General features: G+C 40.6%; 1 protein-coding gene across 9 annotated transcripts in view; it reads left to right on the forward strand.

Annotated features, from left to right (window-relative positions):
- Window positions 1-23,441, forward strand: part of ESRRG (estrogen related receptor gamma) — a 484,515-nt gene that overhangs the window by 211,660 nt on the left and 249,414 nt on the right. Inside the window, exon 4 of one of the 9 annotated variants that reach the window (XM_053383169.1) lies at window positions 1,299-1,327. The exons of the other annotated variants lie outside the window; for them this stretch is intronic. The gene's annotated coding sequence lies outside the window, so the exon portion shown is untranslated. The remainder of the gene's footprint in view (window positions 1-1,298; window positions 1,328-23,441) is intronic. 9 annotated transcript variants of the gene reach the window in all.

Here is a 23,441-nt window from a genome sequence, read left to right on the forward strand (position 1 = left end):
TTGTAGTCCAGCAACTTGTGGAGAACTACAAGTTCTCCATTCCTGCTCTAAAAGCTTTTTAGCAACTGCTGAGGCCTCACCCAATGACAAAGAATGGTTTGATCGTTGCCACTACCTGTTTGTGAGTTGTAAAAGTCCACACACACTGTTCCAAACAGTTTCTAACATTTCTTTTGGGTTTTTTGTTACCAGTAGATTCCAGAATAACCAACAAGTTTCCTAAATGTTCACTGAATTTATGTGAGCTGAGCAGGCCATTAGTTCCCTGGTACTGAATGCACTTCTAGTTGACTGCAGAGACCACTAAACACTGATATATTTTAATTCATTTTGAGAATTAGACAGTGCTGTATGTATCTTTTGAAAATTGAATGAGGAAGACTAGTATGAGGGCCTCTCTGTCATTCCTCATTTCAGGTCCATAGCAACTGTATTTTTTATGCCACACTAAATATCACTTTCTTTGCTGTGTTTACATCCACACTGGCATTTGCTGTGTTAGCATTATTAGCATATGCATCTGAGTTTTCTCAGCCATTCTTCAGTAGGTCACTATCCCTTCTCTAAAAAATACATCGAAAATCACATGTATCTGGAAAGATATGCATGATCTTAAAGATCTAATACCAAATACATTTCCCTTCCAATTTATTTGCAAAAAAAGGTGAATGTAAAATTTAAAACATCGCACATTGCATAGGCTTCCCAATAATTTGGGAAAATAAGGAAGTGTAATATCTCCTTTCCAAAAAATAAAATAAAATAAGTCTTTTAAAATTTTGTATGAATAAATACATTTCTTTTAACACTTTTGTTGTTTTAAAAAGCTATTTTTTATCTGAGGTGTGGGAAGATGTGCTAACCTTGTCATCGTGAGTGCAGCAGAGCAGAAATGATAACTGTATATACATTTTTATTTTATTTTTTTACAAAAATCGAGTGCGATTGTGTGTGAGAGGAGAGAGAAGGGTAAGGGGGAGGGATGGAGAGAGGAAGAGAGACAACTTATTTAAATCCTGAATACAGTCAGACCTCATATGCATTGTTAAAAAAAAGCCCTAAAGAATTGCATATGGATTAGGGGGATGAATATTCTATTATTTCAGGCTGTTCTGCTGATCTTCTTATTGTGACTTTGCGCTTCAGAAATCTGCCAGGAATTTGGCTTTGCCGTACTAGGCAGTAATTTTAAATGTGTATCAAGCACTTGATAGTGTATGATTTGCGTGCTGTTGCATTCCCATTTCCTAAATTTTCCACCAATTTATTACTTTTTTCATACTGTTTTAATATTTCAGGATGATGAATATATACAGCATCATTAAAGGTAAATAAAAAATGCATGAAATTAAAAAATGGAATATTAGATGTTTCTTTTCTGTAATCCCTAGGTCCAATAGAAATGAAATGTCTCTGTTCTGTCAAGTAATCCCTAAACATGATTATGGACGTTGTAGTTTCCACATAGCCCACGTAATATTTGTATCATATAAGCCTATTTATGTAAGGTTTGAGTAAAAATTGTTATTAGAAGACCCATAAACCTATTTTACAATTCAGAAAGATATGCTTGCCTCTTAATCTCCCAACTTTTATTATTTTCCTGGAGCTGACAGCAATGTGTCTTTAATTAATTTTTCAGAACGTTGTTACATCATCTTTTGGGTACTTTCAGGATGATTTAGTTATCTAGTTTGAAATGTCTTTTTTAAGATGCAGGATATAAGCCAAGCAGCTCACCCAGTTGTGTTGTTTCTCCTTAAATCTAAGCTGGTGGGACACACAGCTTTTTATGGGTATTTTCCTATCCCTTGCCTCCCCCCTTTAAAGCCAGTTTTAAACTCAAATGTGGTATGGGAGAAACACAGATTTTCTACCACTCCCAATTTTAGGATAAAATATCAAGTGAATCGACAAAGGCTCTTGTAGCACCTTTAAAGAAGAAAATATTTATTATGTGGCATAAATTTTGTGGCATATAATCTGCTTTATCATATGCTTCTAGTTCAAAAAAGCTTGTGCCAAAAATAATTTTTTACTCTCTGAGATTCTGCAAGACCTTTGTTGTTGTTGTTTTGCTGCAACAAACTAACACAGTTATCAATCTGGGGAGGGGAGGGGATGGGATCTAGATTTTGATATTGCAAGTCTGTATTACCCTTTTGATATTGATTCATTGAAAAACAGGGCAGAGACATTTGAAACATGCTTTTGATATAGGGAAGTGGTTGAGAGCCTATTTATTTATTCCAACTATTTACATACCGCTTAACACCATAGTCTCTAAGGTTACAATAAAATGACTAAAGACACACTAAAGATAAAATCAATTAAAATTAACTATAAAATCAGGGGGGAAATACTGAAAATGCTTGCTTAAATAAAAAAGATATTCACTAAATGCTGGATGTTCAACTGGGCCCGTCTTATCTCAGCTGGAGAGATTTCCACAGAACTGGACTCAAAATTCTGGAAGCACAGCTTCTGGTGGATATGAGCTTCTGAGCCATGGAGGAGTGTTGTTATTGATTCCTGTTATAGATGGGAAAGCCATATATGAAAGGCACTGTCAGTAACTCTCTCAATGGTTTCTGGGCAAATCAAAGGTTGCTTCCACACTTGCTGATTTTGCTGGAATTGCTATCCTTTGTGCACTCCATTTTTAAAGATCCAGACATTGTGATTATCAGCCCATTGCATTTCACTGTTTACTGTGTTGCCCTCCCTTTCCCCCCAACCTCGTTGGTGTTGATTTTTCTTCTTGTAATTATATGCGGTTGTAGCACCAGCCTTTCTAGTGTGGATAGTCAAAGTGCTGTTAAGACTTTTAAGGGTTCCTTTGCCTTTAAATAAGCACTGTTAGAAGATTCAGCCTCCTTTATTGGTGTGGGTGGTGAATAACTAATGAATAGCCTATATGGTGCTTTTTGGATAGCCAATTAATTGCCCCAATGCCAGTTTCTATTCCTATGGGTGTTGATATGGGTGTGTATGTGTGGTGTGGCTTTAATTAGCAACTTGATTTCTTCTTATTTTTTATTTTTTACTAATTTGCTACTAAAAAATGAAAAGATAAATGAGAGCAATTAATGATTAAAGCCTTCCCACCCCCACCTCACACCTGTGGGAATGAAAACTGACTCTGGGGCAATTAAGAGAACTAATTCATTACCAGTTGCTGTGGTATGTATGTTCATCATTAAGCAATGAAACATGCACCTAAAAGGAGGAGAATTTCTAGGAACCTTTCCTTTGGCCCTCCAGATGTTGCTGGATTCCAGATCCCATGACATCCAGCCAGCATGGCCAATGATCAAGGATGATGGGAGTTGTCATCCAACATCTGAAGGGCCAAAGCTTACCCACTCCTGATGTAAGCATTTATAGTATGTCAACTATGGGGAAGGGCATTGCTGGATAATACTGTATAGTTAGTGTAGTTTGTTGCTTTCCTGAATGATTCAAGCACTTAAGGGCTATAGTTAGGAAGTAGTGAACTGCTATTATTAAGTTGATGTTCCATAACCATAAAAACAGATCCATTGAAAGGTGCCATTCCCCTCTTAAATATCCGTGTACGCATATTTAGGCCATTTCTTTAACAGCAGATATCATGCTATATGGTGGAGTTAGAGAAAAGTGGACAGAGAAACGTTTTTCTCCATCTCTCATTAAGCTATAGAATTTGCTTCTATGAGAGGCAGTGATGGTTTTAAAAGAGAATTAGACAAATTTATGGAGACTATCAGAGGTTATCAGAAGCAGCAGGAATTCTTATGATTACCAGTTTCTGGAGGGAAGAATGCTGTTGCACTCAGGTCCTGCTTGTGTGCTTCTCATAGGCATATGGTTGGCCACTGTGAGAGAAGGATATTGGAGTAGATGGGCCAATGGCCTGATCCAGCAGGCTCTTTTTGTGTTCTTATGGAGTTCAGTTTTGGGAGCTGCTGTCTGAATGTGAAAGTCATAAATTGGCGTCAGGTTGTCTCAAAGAGTGAGAGGGCTCGGTGCATGCTGTGCGCGTGATGGCTCATCATCTGGAGGAGGCTGAGTGCTCTGTAGGAGCCAGCAACTGGAGCTGTGACACGCAACACATTGTGTGTGTGATGTCACACATGCGCGATGTGCGCCAGGGGCCCAGCCCTCTTCCAGGAAATACTGAGAGAGTTGAAGACACCTTGGCCCCCTAGAGTTGGTGCACCTGGCTCTGGATGTGTAGCATATACATATTTCTGGATCCATTTCACTGTTTTGTTTGATAATCAGGGGCATTTAGTTGAAATGTTGTTTACTTATTCACTAAAAGAATAGTCTGCTTTTTAGTCTGAGAGACCAAAGCGTTTATTCTAATGCTAACCCAAAGAGTATCTAAAGCTATGTGAAGAGCAATTTTCATTGAAGCAAGCAAACTGAAGTGTATCATGTGTACTTACCGTAATTTGTGCTAATTGATACTCTGATACAGATATGCTAGAGAAACGCTTTTTTAAAACCAAAATATGTTACTCTTGGAATGTAAAATAAGATTTGCACATCGGATCACAGACTGGATAAGAATGAATAGTGGGTGCACGCAGCATAAAAATCAGTGGCATTTTAGGCTGTGTCATCAAAGACTTGGGAACTTATAGTACCACACTAAATTATTGGAAGTTAAAATCAATAAAACATTAGGACAAAGCTTCCTAATTAGAAGATTGATTCAGCATTTTTTCAAGCTGGTGACAAAAGTTGCTGAAACTTTAGTTCAGGGCAAACATCATCGCATTCTTTTTTGTATGATGAAGACAATGGCTATGATAAGTCATTTTATCAGTGTAATCTGTAAAGTGCTTTACATTCTTTTTCTTCTTTCCCCCTCATAACAATACTGTGGAACAGACAAGTCATACTTCCACTGAAGAGTGAGTTTTGATGCTATGAGGCAGAGCATGGAATCCTAAGTGGATGTGGGTGGCCTAAGGCTGAAACCTTCTTGAAGTCCAGTGCTCTGTCCTTTGTGTCAGAAAGGGACATGCAAATCTCTCAATATCAGTTTCTCATTTTTCCAATCTTAAGTTCAGATCTTCACATTTCCACATCCATCTGGGATTTCTTTTATGAAAAAGTATCAGCATTTTTGTGTGAATTTCTCCTAATATACACATTATTTTATGTAGTTTTGCCCTATATACACATTTTTGCAAAGCAATTTTCACTAATATATGTATTTTTATGCACACCCTGATACAAGAAAGTAATTTGTCCCTGTTTCATTTCCAGGAATTTCAAATTAATATTTATGGATATTATTGTGAGTCAGAGCAGTGCCCCATATGCCCAATACATCAGCTGTGTGGCTGGTCTGGCAAAAGAGTATGGTATTTTTCCCAGCTGTCAAGGATTTAAAGCGGATGTGTTCTCTTTTGGTGGAGATTTACTTGATATTCTTTAGGTGGTATGTAAGACTGCTATACCTGTAGAGCTCTTTTATGAAGCTTTGGCAGTTCGTTGTAGGGGGTTGAAGCATCGCTGATGCAGACCCATAAAACATGCTATAACTGAAGTTGTTCTGCTCTAAATAGCTTAAGAATACAAAGCCCACCAATGCCACAACAATTATACAGGGCCTCCTGTCCCTTCTTACTAATCAGGACACTGGAAGCTATGGTAGCATCCATAGGATATTTCTTGACATGAGAGAAATCTGGTAAAGAACATGAGTAAAGAAGAAAACAAATACCTATGCTGATTGACTGAAACAAATGTTAGGATATCAGATTGCACCACAGTAGTCATTCCTTAATTCACCCAATCAAATCTGGCTATTTTGCTGAATTACACCAACTGAGCCAAATATTTGCTCTGTCACTAGCATCGAGACAAATAACAGTAATTCAGAAATAAATGAATTTTGTTGCCCTGTTAAGGTCTGTGAAATGACTAAAGGAAGGAACAATGTTTTACAGGGAAAGCATGTGGGAAAGAGAAAATGGTGTGATAATATGTTTTCAATTCTCAAAAGGGTCCTATAATGAAAATAGGAGAGTGTTTTCTAATGCCATTTGGAAAAGCCAAGTTCAGGAAGCTCTGAACACAGATCCATGAGCCAGCATCCAAGAAAGAGAGCAATTAGTTCCTTGTGGCTAAGGGGGCTTCTTGCCCGTGGTTCTCAACTGGAGCAAACCACTTTTAAAATGGAGAGGACTTTTGTAAGCAGTTTGTGATGTGGAGCATGGGCCCATAGTATAAAAGAAAAAACATTACCTTTTTATCATTCCTGTAGTAATTTCTCATGTACTAATTACTTGGGCATTTCATTGTGTTTTATTCTTACAACAACCCCGCACTTGTAATAGACCCTCATGAGCTGAAAGGGGGTTTGAACCGAGTACCTTTCATAGACGTAGACTACTCTACTCTTGTCTAATATCTCTCCCCCACCCACAATCACAGCAATAATATAATAGGAGTTGGCACTGTATTTTGCAGAAATCCCACTCTCAGTCTTTCTGTAATGATTACTCAGTGGCTTGATGCTTGAGTTTATGAACATCAAGAGGCGTAACCACTCACAGCTGAGGCCAGGAGCCACTCTTCCAGGAACATAAGATCAATACTTGTTATCGAGTCTATGTTTATAGGGTGTGTTAAATGATCACAATTCTTGATGCTCATCCATGAATGGCATGTTTAAAACCTCACAATGCACTGGCAAGGGCGGGGGGGGGGAATGCAGTGGTAAGAATATTTTAAATGTTCAGTTTTTAATGGCTTATTTTCAGTCATTAGTATAGTTATTGTTAGAATTCCTGCTCCGTGATTGCAGTCATGGGATTGTTGTCTATCACATGATGGTGTATGTTTTGACTCCACAGAGTGGGAAGTGACGGAGACAGGATGTTTGTGTTACTGTGTTCCGTGAAGTGGGACTATTGTCCTTTGTCCTTTCTCTTTGCTTTCTGATGCTAGAGAGAGAGGGAGCCATGTTGCAGTGCTCCGTGTGTGTTTATATGTAAATAAAGTAGATTAGCCAAAATGCTGACTTGCTGAGGTGTGTTACGCAAACTGCGGATCCCTAAGTTGGCATTGTTGGCATTGGTCGCTGTGATGTTCGGGCTGAAGAAAGCTTTCGAAGCTCCCGAACGATAGACCAGGAGGGAGAGAACATGCCAGTCAGGCATGTGTCTCTGCCAGGGTCCTACTCGAGTGTAGGACGAGCTCCTGACAGTTATGCTATCTCAGGAAAATCAAGTATATTAATGGCAAAGTTGTTTTGTTTTCCTCTACAAAATTCTTCCACACAATCACTTTCGTTGGAATTGTACATTGTTGGCAGGGTGAACCCAGCAAAGGACACGTACAGAAGCTGTCTAGATGGGTAGCTGAATTTTACTCCAAGACTGGTGGTAGCAGGCTAATCTTTGAGGCTTCAGGCCAGGGCTTGTGGTCAACTCTGCAGCTCTGTCTTCCCAACATCTCACCACTTCTCTGACCTCTACAATCCATTGCCAATGGCAGCTGCCTCACTCTGCCTAATGGGTAGGACCAGTCCTGATTGTAGGTATTGTAGATGGTTGAAATCTTGTGTCACTTGGATGCAATCTACATTGAACTAAACATGACTTACTTCTGAGTAATGCATAGAATTGTGTTGCAATTCGCTCCTCCGATGCTATGCTGGCCACTCATTTTTTAAGCTGCATTTGCAATAACCCAAGGAACTAGCTTTTTACCCATGTCCTAATAATAGAGAAGAATCATAGTTGGTTTACACCACAGTGAACTCCCAGACTTGCCCCTGTTCTCTGGTTCTAATTATAAAGATTTGGATATACCCCCTCCCTGACACACAGACACATTACAATTTAAGAACGAAATGGAGAGCGGAAAGAGAAAAGGTTATTTCAAAATAATGATATTTTTCTTCTTAAATGAGCTAATTCTTTAGAGTACTTAAGAACATAGCACACTTAAATTCCCACAGTAATTAAGATGGAAGAATTAGATATGAAGATTACGCAATAGCTGCTCCTCATGATACTTTCATTGCTTTCAGTTTTATGGTAAGTAATATCATTGTTGCAAAGTTTCCAAATTGCTTTTAACACAAATCCACAGAAATGAAATCTTCTCCTAGTTATGAAAATGAAGTAATGTCTTGAGACACTAGTATATTACTTCAGATTTATAGTGATAATGAGCCAAAATCTACTTTCCGTTACATTGCTGTAAATAGTGAGTGGCTTAATTGAAATTGAACTGTGATGAAAGTCTGGCAGACTTGGAGGTGCAAGGTCCGGATTTAAAGTGCCATAGGGCAAAAGGGACTGATGCACAATGCAGCAGTCTGCGTCCCCACGGAGGTGGCACATTGCAAGGAATCAAGGTAGTGAAGTGACCAAAACAGACTTAGATGGGTCAATACACAACTTTGTTAATCAGTAATTCCTTTTCAGAGGTTTTACTGATTTTACCTGTGTTTTATTTATACTTATTTCATTTACACTTATGCAACTTGACGAGTAAATCACTTAAATTACTCTTAAATTAGTTGAAAATATATTAAATATATTACATGGAAGGTATTTTTATTAACTCTACTGCTTCCTTACATTTTAAGGCCCTCAACTGCTGCAGGGAGTCTGGTCAAGGCCCTTGGCTGCTGTGGGGAAGTGTGGCACACCCTCCTCCGCCATGGGGAGGCACGCCGAAGCCCTCTGCCGCTGCTGATATGTATTGTGATATGTATCATGATATTTAGCTAGTGATATATCGCGAAGTTCAAAACCAGATATCGCCCAGCCCAACTCATTAGCACTTTTACATTTCCAAAATCTAAATGTTTCCCATCCATACTAGCAAGTGCTTGATGGAATGTATTTATCCCGTTCCTAAATTAGTACTTGTCAACCTGAGATCAGTTGTGGGCATATGCATGGGTACTTGTTTACTTGTGCACACAGATTTGGGTTTTTTTAATCTAATACAAGTTTTTCCTTAAACCATATTTGCACAAAAGAGCAATCAACAACAATGTGTGCATCATGCCTAGCCTGGAAATCAGGTTCATTGTGGACATGCATACAGTTATTTGTTTACCTGTGCACATGCATCTTTAAATACATTATTTTTTTAAAAAATACAAGTTTTATGATATATCGTATTTACACAAAGTAGCAGTAAAAATAATAATAAATGTTTACATTACTTCAAACCAGGCTGGGATTTGGAACTATAAGTCAATTGAAAAGTAACAGTAGATTGGGCTGTCTCTTCATTTCCTTAATCCAATCCTATGAGGGAATTTTCCTCAATTGTAGCCTTTTTTGCCACCTATTTCTTTCTTTCACTGTAAAGGAGTTATGGTGGGTTCTGAACTCCCCTTAGCCAACTGTTTTGTCTGCCGTTCATGGTCTTGAAGTACAGACATAAGGGAAGTAGTTCCATCATCACGAAGACTTACTCTCCTTCCCCCAAACTTTCACCAATTCTTCCCCAGATGGCAGAACACCCCTATATCTGTTAAATCATCCTAAGAAATTAAATGGGCAATGGCTCATTTTCACTAGAGTTCTTTTTTTACATGAAGGAGGTGTTTCTCTTAATAAAAAAAAGAGAGCAAAAAATCCTATGTTCTCCTTCTAGGTGGCTATATTTTGGATTGCAGCTACACCTGGAGAGGCTTAAAATACTTTCCTGCTTAATAACAAACAAATAAGTAAGCAGCACATCTGTTTTGATGGTTCCCAAATAATATGATATTTAAATGAAATGCTGTTTTGCTGCAGCACGACTCTTTGAATTTTGAACATTTTTATTCCATATCTCACAATAATATGAGAAATGTTATTTACATCTTTGTCATTTTTTCTTTTACTGCCATTTTAGAAGACTTGTTTTTGAACATATTCAAATTCATTTTTGCCACCATCAAATTTAGAATAGAAGTTCTCCTTTCAGCTTATCTTTGTTAAACACCTGCAAAAATCAATGGCATTTCGTTTGCTTAAAAAGGCTGTCTTCCTTTTAGGAATACCATAAACGTTGCAGAGTTTATTATATGTTATTGTTTTTGTTAGTGTTGATGGCCACTGACTAGATGAGCTATACAGGTAGGTTACACTTTCTTACTTGCACATTAAAATGCAAATCATCTGCTTTTTTTAAAAAAAACTTTTACTGGTCCTGGTTCATTTTAAAGTGTTTTATAATTAAACATTAGGAATTAATCATTTTCTACAACACAGATGGACAACCTGTGGCCCACATGCAGCCTCCAACCTCATTTCATGTGATGCCTTCTGAAGCTGCCCTTTTCTTCTATTCCATCCAAGTTCCTTCCTCGCTGTTCATTTTTCCTTATTTCTCCTGGCGTTCACAAGTGTTTTCTCACTCTTTCTATGTAGTTTCAGAATAATTGGAAGAGACAGTATTTGATATTAAAAAATGATTAAAATAAACTTTTTCCTGTTGTATGGTTTAGGGAAAAGAAGGTTTCTCCTAGTTCTTTGGTAGACTTCCATTATATATGCATATGTGTAGCATAATAATGTCAAAATGGAATTACGGGTAAGTCATATCTTATGTGCATTTAGGGTGGTGCTGTGGTCTAAACCACAGAGCCTAGGGCTTGCCGATCAGAGGGTCGGCGGTTCGAATCCCCGTGACTGGGTGAGCTCCCGTTGCTCGGTCCCTGTTCCTGCCAACCTAGCAGTTTGAAAGTGTGTCAAACTGCAAGTAGATAAATAGGTACCGCTCCGGCGGGAAGGTAATCGGCGTTTCCGTGCGCTGCTCTGGTTCGCCAGAAGTGACTTAGTCATGCTGGGCACATGACCCGGAAGCTGTATGCCGGCACCCTCAGCCAATAAAGCAAGATGAGCGCCACAACCCCAGAGTCATCCGTGACTGGACCTAATGGTCCAGTACCTTTACCTTTACCTTTTTATGTGCATTTAACTTCCATGATTTCAACTGTTCATTGTGGATTGGCGGTCAGTTAAAATTGAACAAATTAAATACAGAGAAGTGGAAAGCTTAAAAGGTTCTTTTGAACAGGTTTTTTTTTTGTTTTTTTGTTTTTTGCTCTTGCAAGATCCTCACACAGCCCTGGTAAGCAAAGCAGAGAGCTTAAAAGCCTTGACTCACCATGGTTGAAAGACTTACGCCAGCTGGGCAACCCAAGATCTGCCTATACCAGACTCACATATTCCATAAATACAATTCTAGTCTGGATCCAACCAATACATTTTGATAGATAATAATGCCTATCTTTTATATAGTATTTCAGTGTTCATGACACTTCACCTTACATTAGAAATCCTTGTAACACACCTTTTAATATTATTGTTCTCCTATTACAAATGGGAGACATGAGAGACAGGGTCTTAGTTGAAGAGAGTCAAACTGGGTCCTTTACAGTTCAAAGGTTATATTCTAAGTCATTACGGAAAAGTCTTAGGAGCAGATAGGGGTGTGAGAAGTGAATACACAAATAATTAAAATGATATATTGACATTTTTGTGGGATGAACGTATTTCTGAAGAAGTCTCCTGAACATCTAGAAAAGGAAGAAATAATCTGATGAAGCTGCAGTAAACCTCTGCTGCTGCTGCTACGACTACTCTGATAAGATTGTAAGAGTTGCCAATATCAGTATTCAGTCTTTTAGTGTGTCACAGTGCTTTCATGTGAACTGAACTGAACTGTCTCTTCACACTCCCTCCCTCCCTCCTACCGTCTCTCCTGTTCTCATTCCCTGCACTCATCACATTGAAGTTAGGGAAAAGAAAAAAGATTTGAGGATCGCCCAATTTGTTCTGACATAAAGAGATGTTTAGCTCTGTGAAAGGTGGTGGAGGCAGTGTGCCTGACTGACATTTCAACAGAGTGTCTGCTGGGATTGCTCACTTCTTGTCCCATCATATTCCCTCTGTGTCCTGCGTGAGTGCTCTTGTCTAATCTTCACAGTGAGAACACCAACACTCCCTTGGGCTTTGGTGCTCAACACCTTGTTAGACAGGGCTTACCGTACCATAGCTCTGGGTTTAGCACTTGTTTTTGCTTTAACATTTCAAGTTTGCTTAAAAGCCCAAATAAAGGATTTTTCATGGCGTTCTCTGCAAACAAGGCTGTTTATTACTTTGTTCTTTTTCTCGCAATAGATGGCTTGGGGATAGCATCAAATAATACCAAGAAAGAAAGAAAGAAAGAAAGAAAGAAAGAAAGAAAGAAAGAAAGAAAAAGTAGAGAGATGTAAAATGAGAACAAATATTTGTTTTGGGTTTGATCAGAACATCATCAATTTGATAAGCTGGGCTAGGAAAACATGTCTTTTAAAGTAGCTTCATAAGGATAGTTAAAACACAAGTGCGTATTTTCATTATATACTTATTTGTATATTTAATTATTCCATTCCTGGCCCCTGCGTGCATCAACAGAGCATGCATAAGTGCACCTCGCCCTGTTCTGCCCTGGTTCTGTTCTCTTCCAGGTCCCAAAGGAAAGGACCTGCACGTTCATGATCCCGTGTCAGTTGGATACACCTACAATGGTCGCTACCTGTTTGCCATGTCCTCTTACAACCCATTAAGTTAGCAGGTGAAGATACAAAGTATTAAAAAGCTAAAGGCTCCAGTCCAATGCACACCTCACCTCAGATTTCAGATGGTGACCCATATAATTTTGAGCTCTTTTGCCGGGGGGAGGGAACCCTCCAATGGGAATAATTCTAGGCTAGCATTTTCTGTAATGTACTAGCTTTTGATGTGCAGGGACTGTAAACTGCCCTGTGATCTTTGGATGAAGGGCAGTCTGTAAATATAAATAAAAGTAAACAACGGGATACCTCTAGATAATTGGGCCGACCAGTCCCCTCTGTTTGGCCTGTGGTGCCATTTAGAGCCAGCCGGCCACGACCTCTTGCCAATCACCTGATGTGATGTGAAAAGCGATCCCATTAAGTATCCTATGTAATATGACACCAGGCATGGGACACTTAAAGGGATCTTTTATATCTGACCTAAACTCCACAGCGCTAAGATTGGAGTTAAATTCTCTTTGAGAATTAGCAGAGTGATCTCTTATCTCTTTCTTTAGATTGAAGATAAGCTCTCTGATTACTCCTTGACAGTAAAAGGCAGTATTTCCCCACAACCCCTCACTCCTGAGCTGGGACGGGGATAGGTGCAATTGCTGCCTTTTACTTTTAAGGGGCAAACAGGGGCTTTATCTTTCAATGTGGTGATGTGGAGCTTTGTGCTGAGAAAGATCTCTCAGTCTGTTTGGAGAGCTTCTGTAAAGAAAATGTGTGCTTTATAGAGAAGATCTTTAAAGAGCAGGCAGAGAAATTTATCTAGCCCTGGAGTGGAAAGAAGTGCTTGTTGTGTGTATGTCTGCCATGGGTGGCACCGAAGGGCGGGGGGCAAGGGGGCCAAGCACTCCCCAGATACAGAACTCACCCTCACTTGCCCCCCATTTCTGAACTCCTGACAGTGACATGCTCTGTTATTTTTCTTTCTTGTTTGCCTAGAAATATACTTTGCCCCTACGTGGCATGTGAGAGCAGATGTGTGAGTGGATGACTGCATGGACGCATGCGTGTGGGGGAGAGAAAGGGAGAGAATGCATGGTGCATGTCTGTTTGTGAGAATGGGGTGGCAGGGAAATAGAAGTACAGACATTTTTTAAATTTGGGGGCAGCTTTAAAGTTTTTCTTTGTTTTGCTGTACTAACTTTTGGCCTAGCCATCATTAGAATGTGGGTACCAATCTAGCCCTTGGACTGAAATAGGTTCCCATCAGCTCCAGCAAGCATGACTAATCATCAGGGATAATGAGAATTGTGGCCCTCCAGATGTTGCTGGATTACAAGCTCCCCATCTCTGATGTAGGCCATCTTAAGGGCTTTCTGAATTGCTAGCATAGCTGCCAGTGAATGATAGAAAAGAGTCACTTCTTTTTTTAAAAAAACAAAACACTTTATTGAATGCAGTATGAACCCATACCAGTACATATTTTTCTAACATTCAGGCAATGTATGTAGCTAGTGTCATGGACTGGTTCGACATCAGAGGTGCCAACTTGACAAAAATATTGTAGGAGCCCAGGTAAGCCCCGCCCCATCGATCACATGACACAGTGCACACACCCTTTGAATGGCAATGTCCATCAACTTTGTGGGGGCCCAGCCTCCTCAAATATTTTATTGTGGGAGCCAAAGCCCCCACAGCACTTAGGAGTTGGCTTCAAGGTTGGACACAGAGGAATGGCGGGAGGAACCACCTGGGAAACCACCACGGAAAGAAGGCACAGAGTCTGGGGAGTGGTAGTGGGACAATGACAAGTGGTCAGAGGGAGAAGAGGTAGAAGATTGGGAAGAGGTGATGGAAACTGAAGATGTAGCTGGGCTTAGTGAGCTGAGATTAAGTCCAGAATCAGAGGCAGAAGCCAAAGCATGTAAGTGGGAGGAGAGAGGCCAAGAGGCAGAGATAAGTCAGGCTGGTGAAGAATCATGGGTGTCTCCTTGTACCGTGACAAGCTCCTCTCCTGCCTGTTTCCCAGAACCAGAAGAGGGCTCAAATGGGCAGAGAAGCAAGAGGCTGCATGCAGGTGAAGTCTGATTGCTTGGGGGAGAAACCCCGGAGAGGAGGGAACTTAGATAGCTAGGGGAGGGGGTCCTTTCAGCCTTGGCAACTGATGCATGGGGTAAGATCTGCCAGGGATGAGCTGCTGTGCTCATTAGGCCTGATACTTAGCCAAGACTGTGAAAATTGTGTTTTTGCTTAAAAAGAGTTAACTCCAACTTTGAACAGTGTGATTTACTTGCTGTGTGACAGCCAGTGTCACAAGTCAAGGGGCACTGCCTCAAGCCCAGAAGAATGCATGCTCCTTTCATCATGGTTCTGGCCTGATGCATTCTTTTGCACAGGGAATGCTTCCCATCATGTCCTTTCCTGCTATGGAGAAAAATAATTCAGATGGCCCTGCCTGGCACAACTAATCCAGAAATGTGTTGTACCAGCTACACAGTACATGGATGTTCGTGTTTCTTTTGACTTCTTACATTCCTTTGCATATTCACATTTTGAATACTCAATTGATAGCAATTTGCATATCTCTGGAGACTGAGCTATTTGTGACTTGCTTAGTAAGCAATTACTAATACTGAAAACATTTCTTTAAAAACCAACCCATGGAAAACCCTCTCTATAGGAATCAACAGCTAAAGCAATATACAACTTGTGTTGTATTTTGTAATAAAAACAAAAATAAGTAAAAAGCTATTGATAAGTGGCAGTATTAGAAAGCTATAACGAGCTTATTGCCTCTGAGGAACTCTGTTCTCACATTTAGCATTCTCTGGAAATTGAAAATCAATGGGAATACTGCATTTTCTGTAATTGTTAGATCTATATGGAGGAACATTTCATATTTGAAGGCTTTCCATAACGGATGTCAGGCCAGTTGTGGTGGCAAAAGATAGACCCAGGGACACGAACATACTTAAGTGCATGCTTAATTTTGCCGACAATAATAATCTCACTGAATACAAGCATCTCTCATCATAGCTACAAGAAGAGATATAACATAAAAATCATAACACAAATATTTATACAGTAAGTTTTGTATTAAGTCAGCTTTGCTTAAGGTTATTATTTAGCTGAATGTAATTTTCTCAAATTTGAGGTAACATTGATTATCTGTAATATATAATATATGCTATGATTTGTTTAATTTAATGTCCGTATGTTAAACAGTTTTTCATGGAATATAAAAATTGACATTTCAGAGAGTGTAATGGCATAATGAAATGTAAACTGAAAACAGGAATGAGTTAATTAGACTAATGATCCCTTGACTCCTTTATTATCTGGCTCTTTAGAAATTGGGATTAACTTTGTTTTCTCTGCTGAATAAAGACAGGAAGGATGATATTGATTCTAGTAAATGACAGCAGCAGAAGAAATTAGTGTTTTCATGTTAGTTTTAGGTTTCAAAATTCACAATAAAAATGTAAGGTATTTCCAGATGACAAGGGGGGAAATATTCTCTAGCACTATACTATCAATAGCCCAAATCTAGTAGGTATCTTCATCTCAATTCATGGAAAGGGGTGTTGCTGTGTGGTGCATGGGGTAACTTTCATGTAGAAAATATCTGCTGCTACTTCTTTTTAAAAGAGGGATCCTTTATGGGAAAAGAAGAATAAAACTGTGTCTGGCTCTTTAAAAAATCTCCCCCAAAATAGCTTTTTACAAAATAATGGACATTGCTGCAGGATGTTAGGGACTGGCTGGTCACTAAGGAATGGTGGCTGGATACTGATGAGTATTCAGTGGGCACTGGGAGAAGAAGGGTTGGGGACTAACTTGGAAGAAGGGATCAGTGATCTAGGTGAGCATGTAACAGCCAGGAGATGAAAGTCAGGGACAGGAGAAGCTTCAGGATTGGAGAGTGAAGAACAAGTGCAGGAAGAAGGAGCGATAGGTCATGCTGGTGTAGAGCCAAGGGTTTCTCCTCCTGCCCCCACCCAGTAGTGGAGCTTCATGCTCTGGCACGGGGGGGGGGGGGGGAGAGCAGGCAGGGGCGGGGCTGGCACGTGTCCTGGGAGCGAGGCATGGCGCCTGCAGGGGTGTGGCACCCAGCTTGGGCAGGAGGTAGCCGTGATGGCACCCCACCGGGATCGCTCTGCTGGGGGTGGTGCGCTCCCTCTGCACTCCTCTTCCTGTGCCAGTGCCCCCACCTCTCCTGCTTCTCTGTCTCCCTCTTTGTTCCATGAAGCAGCAGGAGTGTTCTCCACCTCTAAAGTAAATACATAAACAGTAATAATATGCATATACAAGATCACAACATAAAAACTGAGCTGAGCTGTGGGCTTATGATCAAGGATTTCACTGGCATGATAAAATGGCTATATTCAAATGCTACACTAAAACATTGCTTAGCCTGCATTACCCCAGTGCATCTGTACCGTCCTGTTCCATCACAGTACATAGGAACATAGGAAGCTGCCTTATTCTGAGTCAGACTATTGGTCCATCTAGGTATTGTCTACCTTGTCTGGAAATAGTCCAGGACTTCAGAGAAGGGACATTTCAAGTCCTACCAGAGATTGAATCTGAGACCTTCTGCATGCAAAGCAGTTGCTCTGCCACTGAGCCACAGTGCACAGTGCAAGATCAAAAGCTTCAGCTTCTGTTTAGTTAACCACAGTTTAGTATTGATTCTGAACTCTAAATTGTGGCTAATTTTTACCTACTAAACCAAACTAGCAACATGGTCCACAGTTTGTGAGTGGCTTGTTTTATTAACCATAGCTATTACTGTCCATAGTTTTTCTGAGTTTGGACATAATGCCAGGTTGTGTTTAGATAAAAGTGGACATGAACCAGGTGGGGTGATCCCCTCACTGCCCCACTGACAACACTGTGCCTCTCTTACCTGTACTGCACCAGCAGCAGTGGCGGTGCCAACAAAGTGCTGGCAGCAGTAGCGTTTTCCAGCAAATCTTGCTGAAGTCTTACAAGCTCTCATTTACTCTGTGAGATCTTGCCAGAACCCACTGCTGCTGCTGGAGGAGACAGTGGGTGGGCAGTGAAGGCAAAGCCGGTGCCTCTTCTTGGGTTTTTGCCATGCAATGTGGCTGCCCCCCCCCCAGCCTCATCAGTGGGCCAGGCCTGGAGTGAAGGTCTGTATTCCTAAAACTTAAGTGAATAAGAACTTTATATTTGTCATGAAAAGTCTTTAGTTTTGTATGGATCTACTCATTTTGTTGTTCAGACATAGTGGAACCCAGCATATGCTATAGAAATTGTTTTGTTTTCGATTACTACTTTAACATTTTATGATTTATTTTGTTCTTATTAAAAGGGATATGTTACTGCAAAAGTCTTATCTTATGTACAGTACAATCCTATGTATGTTTTATTGGAATTCAGTCCCATTGTGTTCAGTTTCTTTTAAAAGAAGAGAGACTTGACCACAGACTGATTTTTGTTCAGTCCTTCCCACACTAACTTGCAAAATTCCCTTTAAAAGCAGCTGTGGGGGAGATACCCAAATTGCTTGAGGACCCTGCTACTGGGGAAGTTTATTCTCTGGTTATTAAGGGGAATTCAGATGTCTTTCCTCAAGGCCAGGATTTTTGTTGCAAGGGAAATGATATCTTATGACAGCACATGATGACTCAAATTTAGGGAGGAGCTTTCAGCTTGAAATTTCATTTACCGGTACTTCCTCTTATTGTCACAACATCAAAGCATGGACCAGTTTTTCCATAAGAAATTTACATAATAGGTTATTCTTCCAAAATAGATGCATTTAGGACTAAGAGTGTTGCCTTTTGTTCTTCCATAACAGTGGTTAAAATAGTAGCCGTTGAGCAATTTAGAGCTGGCAGGGTAGCCCACGCAGTACATTTAGAGACTTTCTACTTTGGGAGAAAAAGAGTATGATATTGGTTTAATGTTGTGATTCATTAGGTGAGTCTCAATGACTCTTGGGAATGAGACTCGCGTTGTGCTTAATTTCCCCCTGTGTCTGTTATTATATGCAGCCTGAGTGTTGCATGAAACAGAGTTTGAATGTTATTGTAGTCCCACATTAAGCCTGACCTTGCAGCTCAGTATTAATCTGAAGTAGCGGAATTAAATTTTTCCATTCTTTTGCATTGTCATGCCTCACATTGATAAGCACAAAGAAATGTAAATAAAAAAGACCTATTTCACAACCCTAGCTACAACCTTTTTGTTTTATGACAAAAGACAGTTAATTAGCATATGAGCAGTAAGCAGCCTTCCCAAACTCCTGCTAATTATGTATTCTGTTGACCGTGACTCCAGTCATAAGGTAATTGGCTTGCAGCAACATGACATTTCAAATCATCTCTTGAAATTACATCAAAAAGCCAGCCTGTTTTGTTTTGATAGGGGAACAATCAATTTGATAAGTGGTAACACAGCTCATTGTTTCACATTAATTAGACTAATTGCAGCATGTTAGCCTCTGAAATAGACAGAACTTGGAGAAGACAAAGGCTGCGGCCTTTAGCATGCAGTGCATGTGACGGTTCTACTTGCTTGCACAAAGTATAGTCAGAAAACAGAGTTCTTAGCCTTGTGGGAGGGAGACTGGGTGTTAACAGTGGCTTGATGTGTTATTTTTAATTCTCCAGCATTCAGCAATATGATACAGAAGAAAAATATACAGAGGGAAGAAGAGGTGTGTGGTACAGGGATAGTGTTGACAGTGCCAGTTCCGAGTGATCTTGAGAAGTACCTGTACATTTTCCTGACTCTTAAAAGGCTGATATAACCCATTACTGACAGCCTCGTCTTTAGGAACTTTACAGGTTACATTAGGTTAGATATAGAACTGCTTTCAGTTACACCCCTTCTCTTGACATTCATTCCTATTAATATTTTTATATCAGTTTCAATTGCTTCCATGTCATTTTAGAGCATTTGTGTACTTTATATTACATTTATATCATGAGGGGCACAGTCCACCGAGAACGTTTGTGAAAATCCAATTGAAATGTGCAAGAACACAAATTCTAAAATTTGCTTGGTTTGTGTGCTGGAGAACATCCCAGCAGATTACGGTATGTAAATCTGGTGGGGTAATGGAGGGGATACATAGTGGAGGATAGTTCCAGGACTTTTTCTTCTTCAGAGCAGCCATGCTGAAGTTATCTGCCAGAGTATTTGGGGGTAGGGCACCCCACTTTATTATAAAAACAGCCCTGTGAGGCAGGTGAGGCTCAGGCTGTGATAGGCCAGGTGTCACCTGTTGAACTTTTTGGGTGGTCAGAGATGTGAATCCAGCTCTTCCCAACAAAAGGAGCAAAAGGGACAACTACCCTATGGTTACCAGATTTTTTTCAATGAATCCGGGGACACTTTTTTTTTTTTTTGAAGCCGAGTAGCAACAGGGAGTCAGTAGTGGGGATGGTGAGGCAAAAGACCCTGGGCCCAAGCACACATGCATATTGTATAAAGGTGCAAAGCCATTCTTTCGCACCCTGTGAAACATAAATGTCCGCCCATAACTCCCAAGCCTTCCCCGATCTCCTGCGCCCTTCCCCCTTTGTTTGGGGGAGGCTCGGGAGTCACAGGCGGGCGGCTGTTTCCCAGGAGGGGCTCAAGGCACGTGGTTTCTCTGCCAGGCAAGGTGAAAAGCTCCCCCCAATAGTCACAGACATGGATTCCAGCAGAAGTCAAGCATGGCTCTGACTCTCTGGCTTCTACCTGCTTCTAGCCCAGCTCACACATACTCAACTCTCTGGCTGTGGTCCTTCTCACTACCAGCCAGATGAGGAAGGGGACCCCACCCCTTTGCTCTCTGAGAGAAAACCACTTCCTTTGTTATACTAACAACAATGCTTAGGGCCCATTAATTCAACCAAGAATCTGACCTGTATACTTCAACAATTGAGTCTCCCAAACTCACTGCAATACTATTCAGGCAGGGTGACCAGATCCTCCAAGTAGCCTACTTTCCTTGAGACTGGAAACACTGAGTAGTAGAGGACATTCCACAAGGTGGGCGCCACTACTGAGAAGGCCCTCTTCCTGTTTTCCTGTAACTTCACTTCTCACAGTGAGGGAACCATTGGAAGGCCCTTGGAGCTAGACCTCAGTGTCCAGGCTAAATGAAGGGGGTGGAGACGCTCCTTCAGGTATACTGGGCTGAGGCCATTTAAGGCTTAAAAGTCAGCACCAACACTTTGAATTGTGCTCAGAAACATGCTTGGAGTCAACGTAGATCCTTTAGAATCCGTGTTATATGGTCCTGGCGGCCGTCCCCAGACACCAGTCTGGCAACTACATTCTGGATTAGTTGTAGTTTCCGAGTCACCTTCAAAGAGCGCATTGCAGCAGTCCAAGTGGGAGATAACCAGATTAAAATTTGATAGACAGGCAATGGTTTGATTTTGCTCCTACTACCAGTGTTATGGTTGGTTTATAAGTATTCCATGAACATTATTCAAATGCCTAACCTTTTCCATATATGTCTATCAGAATTCTGAACACTATTTTTTTAGTTCCCCATCGTGCTCCCCTTTTTCATTGTAGTATAGAGATAGTTATGCTTGGTAAAAGTCTCCAGAAGCTCCAGTAAAAACATAGATAAGTGCCCCTGAAATATGTTTCTCAAATGGAATTGTTAAAAACTATATAGTTTTTATAGTTGAAAACATTATTTAATTAATCTTGTAAATTTATGTTCCCATGAGTTTCTGTTTAAACAGCAGTGATTGGTGTTGCCAGATTACAGGTTTATTTCCGTAAATTAACTATCAAGAATATATGCATAATAATAATTAATACAATTGTAATTGCTTTGAAATTACACCAGAACAGGCTATGCCACCTGTCCTGCTGCTTTTACTAAATGTCCTGGTTTTATACAGGAAGTAAATTGGGATGAAGCACAAGATTGAAACCTTTTAACATTCAGTTAAAGTCCTGGTTCCACTTGCCTGAACACAAGCTGGAAACTGTGATGTTAGAATGCAAGCCTATACCCTTGCTGTCACTACTGGTTCTTATGTAGTCAAGTTCCTCCTTGCAGCAGAGCAACTCTTTGCGCAGTTAAGTGAGCGTCAGTCACAGGCAAGGTTGGCTGTTAGCCCAGGGTGGCTCAACTCTTCCATGCTACACCTGAATGAGAGATTGACAAGACATTGCTAGCTACACCGAGTCAAGAAACACTAGATTCTCTATCTATCATCTATCATCTATCTATCTATCTATCTATCTATCTATCTATCTATCTATCATCTATCTATCTATCTATCTATCATCTACTGTATCTATCTATCTATCTATCTATCTATCTATCTATCTATCATCTATCTATCTATCATCTATCATCTAATTTTGGAAATGTAACTCACACTTCCAAGACACAGTTGTAATGCTTATACCATTTTCACAATACAACCCCAATTACAGTGGTACCTCGGGTTAAGAACTTAATTCGTTCTGGAGGTCTGTTCTTAACCTGAAACTGTTCTTAACCTGAAGCACCACTTTAGCTAATGGGGCCTCCTGCTGCGCCGCTGGGCACGATTTCTGTTCTCATCCTGAAGCAAAGTTCTTAACCTGAGGTACTATTTCTGGATTAGCAGAGTCTGTAACCTGAAGCGTATGTAACCTGAAGCGTATGTAACCCAAGGTACCACTGTACATGGATCACAGTGAAATTTATCTGTGTACCTTTTTTTCCATGCCACCATGTACAGAGGAAGAGGATTGCAGCTGTGAATTACTAATTTGACCCTGGTCTCTGAGGGACGTATAAAAGTACAGAAGGGGGAAAGTGGAATAAAATACTAGTTTAATTTTGGTACCTGTGCTGTTTATTTAAACTTCTTAGCTAAGAGTGTAATCAGAATTTTTTAAAAATTTGCCAACAACTTGGAATGCATAAGGGCATAGACATGGTTACAGATGGCCACTTCGCAACAAGTGACCTATAAAGAAGTCTTATGAAGCTCAGGACTCCTGTACTTCAAGGACGCCTCTTCCCACATACACTGACTTAGTCCCTGAAATCAGAGGTCCTTTTTTGTGTGCCCATCTAGAGGAGGTTTGGAGCATGGAAACACAGAATGGGCCTTTTTAGTGTTGGCTCCCTGCTTGTGTAAGGCTCTCTCCAAGTAGGCGTACCTGGCGCCATCATTATTTTTTGGTGCTATGCAAAAACTTCCCTTTCCTCATGGCTTTCAACCCTTACTTAGTGGGGCAGGATCTGTAACGCTTTTATTTTATTTGCACAGATGTGCTTCTTATTTTTTATTAGTTGTGTTCTTTGTAAATTGTTTCAGCATTTACCGTATATTTCCATGTATTGGACGAGGTTTTTTTTACTCAAAATTCATGTCAAAAAACTGGGGTCATCCAATACACGGATAGTGGCATGGGGGGTGGAGAAGCGGCGCACCGCCAGCCAGCTCATTGGTGGGAGTGCGGCTTCCCCCGATGCCGCAGGGAGCGGGGAACAATCTGGGGTGTGTTTCCGGCCTGCAGCTACGTGGGGTAGGGGGGAGCTGCACGCCGCCAGCCAGTTTGTTGGCGGGAACACAACTTCCCCCGATGCCGCTGCACACAGCGGACGCTCCCTAGGTCATTTCCCCCGTGTGGCAGCATCGGATCGCAATGGCTGGTGGGAACGCAAGTTCTCCAGATGCCACTGCACGCAGGAAACAATCTAGGAAGTGTTTCCTGTCCCCAGCTGCGTGGGGGGAGAGGCTCAACAAATTTGGGCCATCTCCCCTCATTTTCCTAAAATTGAGTCCCCTAAAACGGGGGTGGTCCTTATAAATGGGGGCATCCTATAGAAAGAAAAATACAGCATACTGTGTTCATAAGTTGTCTGGGTCACTTTTGTGAGGAAAGCAACTAATAACTATAAACAACAACAACAACATATTACAGTGGTACCTCGGGTTAAGAA

The sequence above is a fragment of the Podarcis raffonei genome, chromosome 3 (assembly GCF_027172205.1).
Source record: "Podarcis raffonei isolate rPodRaf1 chromosome 3, rPodRaf1.pri, whole genome shotgun sequence".
Classification (NCBI taxonomy): domain Eukaryota; kingdom Metazoa; phylum Chordata; class Lepidosauria; order Squamata; family Lacertidae; genus Podarcis; species Podarcis raffonei.